Raw genomic sequence first — 6,000 nt, 5'->3', positions numbered from 1 at the left:
CCAAGATCAGTGTCTAGGTGCAGCTTCACCCTTTACCTGCTTGTTGAGGAATTTCAGGATTATTTTTCAAGGGCCCTGTCCCACTGAAACATGTATATGGAACGTGTGGGAACAGGATGAAGAATTGTTAACATATTTGGAATACACACTCAGAGAAAGATTTTTTTTTTAGCTTCCCCATCTGTGCTTTTGTCACGACTTCTGCCGAAGTCGTTGCCTCTCCTTGTTCGGGCGGTGCACGGCGTTCGACGTCACCGGTCTTCTAGCCATCATTGATCCTTTTTTCATTTTCCATTGGTTTTGTCTTGTCTTCCCACACACCTGTTTTCAATCCCATTCATTACCTGTTGTGTATTTAACCCTCTGTTTCCCCTCATGTCTTTGTCAGAGATTGTTTTATTGTCAGTGTAGTGTGATTATTGTATAGGTGTGCGTCGGGTCCTCATACCCATGTTAGTGTGTTTATGTACATTTAGTGTTATGGAGCATACTCTGTGGACTTTATTAAAAGACTCCATTTTACACTCCATTTGAATCTCCTGCGCCTGACTTCCCTGCCACCTATTACACCTATGCATGACAGCTTTTCCTGTTTGGAATTCGTCAAAACTGAGCGATTTCCTTCTGATAACGATTAGTGTGTAGAACCAGGAAGGCGTGGGGCTTTGAATGCTGATTGTATCCCCTTTATGTAATTCTGACAATTACCATGAACTCTATGGCTGTGTTTTCACAGGCAGCCCAATTCTGATCTTTTGCCCAATTATTGGTCTTTTGACCAATCAGATCTTTTAACAATAATTGGTTCAAACATCAGATTTGGGCATCCTGTGTAAATGCAATCAATGTGGTCCATAGAATAGATCAGGTTAGAATCATTATTTTGTCTGTATTCCATCCATTGTAAACAAGTGGAATCCCCTGGTTTGTACTCGGTACATCTTTTTATCTCACTACATTTATAAATCAATTCTAAATAACCATAGGATTTCAAATTCTACATTATGGATAGGCAATGATTAATCCTCTCTATCAAGATGTCATACTATGTACTCGTCAGATATCCAGGTTAAAACCAGATGAAGAAATATTTTCTGGTTGCTAAAAAGTCAGACAAAATATCCTCTTAACAACCAGTATACAACTTGAACATGAAGATGTCATTGCAAACTTTTTCCTACTGTGTAGTTTTAATCCATTTAGTGACACTGAAAACACATCATGGCTTTTAAAACAGTTTGATCTTCCCGGATTTCATGGTGTACTAACTTTTCTTCACAAGAGATCAAAGAGTAACAAGCGTGGCCATCTTGACATGATTTAACTCACACAGCCTTCTCATGGCCCATCAATTACCGTGCTTCTTCACGAGCCCACGTTTGCCTACTAAATCATTTCAGATGCTTCTGAACTTTACCACCAGCCTCACCAAGTCTTTAAGTGTGGAGCCCAGTCCCTCAGTATTTTAATGCTATGGGGTTCTCAGACTGATAAAACATTGATCTGTCGTAGGGACTGTTTGTTGGAGTAGTATCAGAAGGCAGCAGGATCCGGTGCAAAATAAAGTTCAGTTTATGATAATCAGACCAGGGGCGGTCCTTGCCGTTCTGCCACCCGAGGAGAGTCCAGAAACTAGAAACATTTCAGTAAGCAAAATGACAATGAAAAGATGTCTAAAATATGTATTTTCCAGATGTTGAAATCAGGCAATTTTTTGGTTCTATTTATCTATGTTTGGGCCAAATCAAGGCTGGTCTAGACCGTACAAAACTTGAAGCAAACAGATGTCTATGATTGGTTTTTGGTCCGCACCAAATCTGAACCAATGGCAGTGGATGTGGAAATCAAGGCCAGTCCGAACTGCACCAAAAAATGTTTGTGAATGCCCATCTGTGGTAAGCCTACCGTTTGTAAAACAAAAAAAAGATGTCTGGTCTGGACCAAAAGAAAGACATCAGCTCGTGCTTACTGGGTTGTAGTGTAACGGAGACACAGAGTCGAGGTGCAGGTGAAACGTTGAATAAAACATGGAACGAAACATAACAGTAGCATAAACACAGGAACGATACTGACTGGGGAAAGAACCTAATGGAGTGCCAGATAAAGGGGAGGTAAGTGAGGTAATGGAGTCGAGGTGTGCCTCAAGACGTGCAGGTGTGTGTGATGATTGATCCCAGGACCGGTGGTTAGTATACTGGTGACGTCGAACGCTGGAGGGGAGGAGTGGGAGTAGACATGACAGTACACCCGACGCACGGGTCCAGCCGCAGGACAACGCCGACCAGAGGGTCGGTTGGTTAAGGTGGAAATCAGATGTTGGGATCCAGAATGTCCTCCAACGGAACCCGCTGGAGTCTCACGTGAGCGTCGCGCCACACTTCTGCGTGCCTGAACCATCTGCCGCAGGAGCGTTGGTCTGGTCAGGGGGCTATGGATCCAGGGCCGGCTGAAAACACTGGAAGGGGGGGGCTCAACCCAGTGGAGGAGTGACGTAGCCAATGGAAGGAGTCGAGCCCACTCTCCCTGCCGGTGACTCCTCAGGAACCTCCCCAGCTCCTCGTCCATCCTCGCCACCTGCCCATTGGACTGAGGCCTATACCCGGAAGTGAGGATGACCGTGACCCCCAGTTTTTCCATAAAGGCGCTCAATACCCATGATGTGAATTGGTGGCCACGGTCAGAGACGATGTCCTTCAGAAAGTCAGAAGACCTGCTGGAATAGTGCATCAGTGATCTAGAGAGCAGTAGGGAGACCAGAAAGAGGGATTAAAAACAGGATTTTAAATATCTATCCACAACCACCAAAATGGTGGTGAAACCATCAGAGGGGAAATCAGTAACAAAGACAATAGAAAGATGGGACCAGGGATGCTGAGGCATGGGAAGGAGTTTCCCTGCTGGAGCGTTCCGGGGGAATTTGATTTGGGCACATGCAGAACAAGATTTGGCATAGCGAGTGACATCCTGCGCCGCAGTACATTTCAAAGACGGATTGGGTAGTGCGAGAAATACCTGCATGTCCAGGAACCTTCCCACCGCTGGATGCTGCTACTGTCCGGAAGGTGAGCGCGTACTCAGCAGCCATATGGTCCCCCTGCCGTAATTGGAGTAGGCGCTCACCCCCCTCTCTGCCCTCTGGGTGATCAAAGATGCATTTGAACAGAGCCATGAACCCCTCATGAATCTAGCTCCTCTCCTATCCCAGACAGCCGTGGCCCATTCCAACACCCGCCCAATCAGCAGAGAAATAACCGTGGGAATCTTGGTCCTCTCGGTGGTGGGGGCTCCCATCTGGTGCGTGAAGTAGAGGGAGCACTGAAGTAGGTAGCCACGGCATTTAGATGGGGTGCCGTAATGAACCTCTTCCATAGCCATCCCCAGTTGAGTCAGCTTGTCATGATGTTGACGAGCAGGGGCTCGTCGACCATCTGGGAGATATTTTGTTTTCCTGCTGCCTCCATTGTTGGAGTCAGTATTCTGTAACGGAGACAGAGTCAAGAAGCAAGAACAAACATTTACCAAGATAACATTAGCACCTACACATAACCACAGGAACAATACTGACTGAGGAAAGAACCTAAGGGAGAGACAGATATAGGGGAGGTAATAAGTGAGGTAATGGAGTCCAGGTGTGCCTCATGATGACATGCAGGTGCGCGTAATTATCGATGCCAGGTGTGCGTAATGATGGATCCCAGGAACTGTGGTTAGTATACCAGCAATGTTGAATGCCGAAGGGGAGGAGTGGGTGTAGATGTGACATGTAGCCTATCATGTCAGCCCACAATGGAATTTTATGAGACCCACCATTTGTAAAGCAAGCCTTTGCTTTAGCTTTATTAGTCCTGATTCCTGTGACTAATAAATCTGGATGTTTAAGCTCTGAATATCGGCTACTCAACTTTATCAGGAGTAGCCGATAACATCTTTTAGTGATGGGTCGTTCACGAATGAGTCGGCTCTAAGAGCTGGCTCTTTTAGGTAAACGTTGGGAGCCGACTCGCATATCAGAAGAGCCGAATCTATTTATAAAAATATTGGAATACTTCCACAGGAGCACAGTAGGTGCTGAGAAACTAAAGTCTACACAACGCCAGATGGGGATGCCTGAGCTGAGGCTTAAACAAAACTGCACTACAAGGTGGAATTCAACATTTTATATGTTGAAGCGGTTTCTTGAGTCAAAGGATGCCATCATCTCTACCCTGGCCATTGTCAATGCACCTGTTGATGCTCTGACCCAAGAGGAATGGGAGGTGGTGGAGGAGGTGTGCAGAGTCCTGGAACCCTTCGAGCAGGTCACTGTGGAGATCAGTGGAGAGAGGTACCGTAAGCAGTTATTACTACATCATTATTTAATCCAGTATTATATATGTATATGAGCAGCAGATGGGAATGTAGTAGACAAAACATGAACCTGAACTAATAAGTTACTGAACACCCTATGTTCATCAATGGACAGAAAGTTCCACAGAATGGAATATAATCATGTGCTGTCAGAAACTGCTGCACTTGACCCCAGGTTTAAGAAGTTAGCCTTCAGTGATGCCAGAGCGATTGATGAGGCTTTTTAAAAAATAATAACCTCAGCAGCAGGGAGGGACAGCCCCAGCAGCCAGCTGGCTCAAGCACCAGGGCAACAGGAAGAAGAGGGATCAGATGGAGCAGAAGCACCAGCAGTAGTGCCACAAACGTCTGCTGTTTAGATGCTGTTTGAAGAGAGAGCAACTGGGGATGCGCACAAAGGAATCCCTCAGCAGATGCCATAATGGAGGTCCGATCCTATTTGGAGGAGCCCCTCCTCTGCAGATCCTCTGAGCTGGTGGAAGAACAAGGCCTCTGTCTACCCACGGCTTACTAAAGTCATGACAGGGAGACTCTGCATAGTGGCCACATCCGTTCCCTCTGAGAGGGTCTCCTCGAAAACGAGACAAATAATTACTGAGAGAAGAAACCACATCAGCCCCTCGAAAGTGAGGCAGTTTGCATTTCTGAATGCAAATCTCTCATAAAAGCAAAATATGTTCACCATTGCTGTGTGCTGCTGGTTATAACATGGCAATAAAGAAGAGAGAGAAAAGAGGGACCAGTTGAATGTTTAAAGTGAGATGCCACAGTTTTGCATCATTGTTTTTTATTTTTATTTGATATGGTGCAATATTCTATTATTATGTTGTTTAGATTGTATTCGTTTTTGAATTGTTACATTTATATGCACTTTATATACATTTATATAAATACGTTTATATACATTAAAAAAGTTATACTTTAAATGCACATGTGTAATAGCATCCTTCTTTTTTACATTTATTTCAATTTGTGGGATGCTGCAGTTTTACAAATGGTTATTTGTTTTTCTTTGATATGGTGCAATATTCTATTATGCTGTTCAGATTGTATTAGTTTAAATTGGTTAGATTTATATGCACTTTGTTTATACACATTAAAAAGTTATACTTTAAATGCAAATGTTTAATAGCATTCTTTTTCATAACAAACCAATGAATTTTTAAATACATTGTGGTTAAGGTAGACTATGATTTCATTTAGTAATTTAATTTGAATTGTTCTAACACCAATCATAGTCAAACTATCGCAAACGGTTTGACTTGAAAAAAGACTTTTTTTAAAGAGACGTTTGGGAGCCAAAAGAGCCAGAATGCCCATCACTAGAGTCTATTGGCAATATGTCTACACAGCAGGACATGCAGATGTATTTTCTTCTTCGCTATGATCAGCTTGTCAAAAACTGACGGATACAAACTTGAAACCACTAATCATGACAATGGGTTGACAACAGTTGTGATTGTCCATTCCATGTTGTCCATTTCACTTGGACCTGTCCTGTTTTTAGGATATGTTGTTAAGATAACAATGCATTGTTTTATTTGATTGGGCGCAATTTAGGTTAGGCTATTTGATCGGAGAAACCTGCATGATTTAAAAAGTATCCGTCTCATTACTGTCACACCCTGATCTGTTTCACCTGTCCTTGTGATT

General features: G+C 43.6%; 1 long non-coding RNA gene across 1 annotated transcript; it reads right to left on the bottom strand.

The window, feature by feature from the left end:
• Positions 1–1,008: 1,008 nt before the first annotated feature.
• LOC116355386 (uncharacterized) lies at positions 1,009–3,574 on the bottom strand. Its single transcript, XR_004204404.1, has 2 exons — positions 3,013–3,574; positions 1,009–2,734 (listed from the first exon to the last, which is right to left on the bottom strand). It is a non-coding gene; the product is annotated as an uncharacterized LOC116355386 (long non-coding RNA).
• Between the last annotated feature and the right edge of the window lie 2,426 nt (positions 3,575–6,000).

The sequence above is a fragment of the Oncorhynchus kisutch genome, linkage group LG20, assembly GCF_002021735.2.
Source record: "Oncorhynchus kisutch isolate 150728-3 linkage group LG20, Okis_V2, whole genome shotgun sequence".
NCBI lineage: Eukaryota > Metazoa > Chordata > Actinopteri > Salmoniformes > Salmonidae > Oncorhynchus > Oncorhynchus kisutch.
The sequence above is the reverse complement of the archived record's forward strand: the minus strand, read 5'-3'. Positions and strand labels throughout refer to the sequence as shown.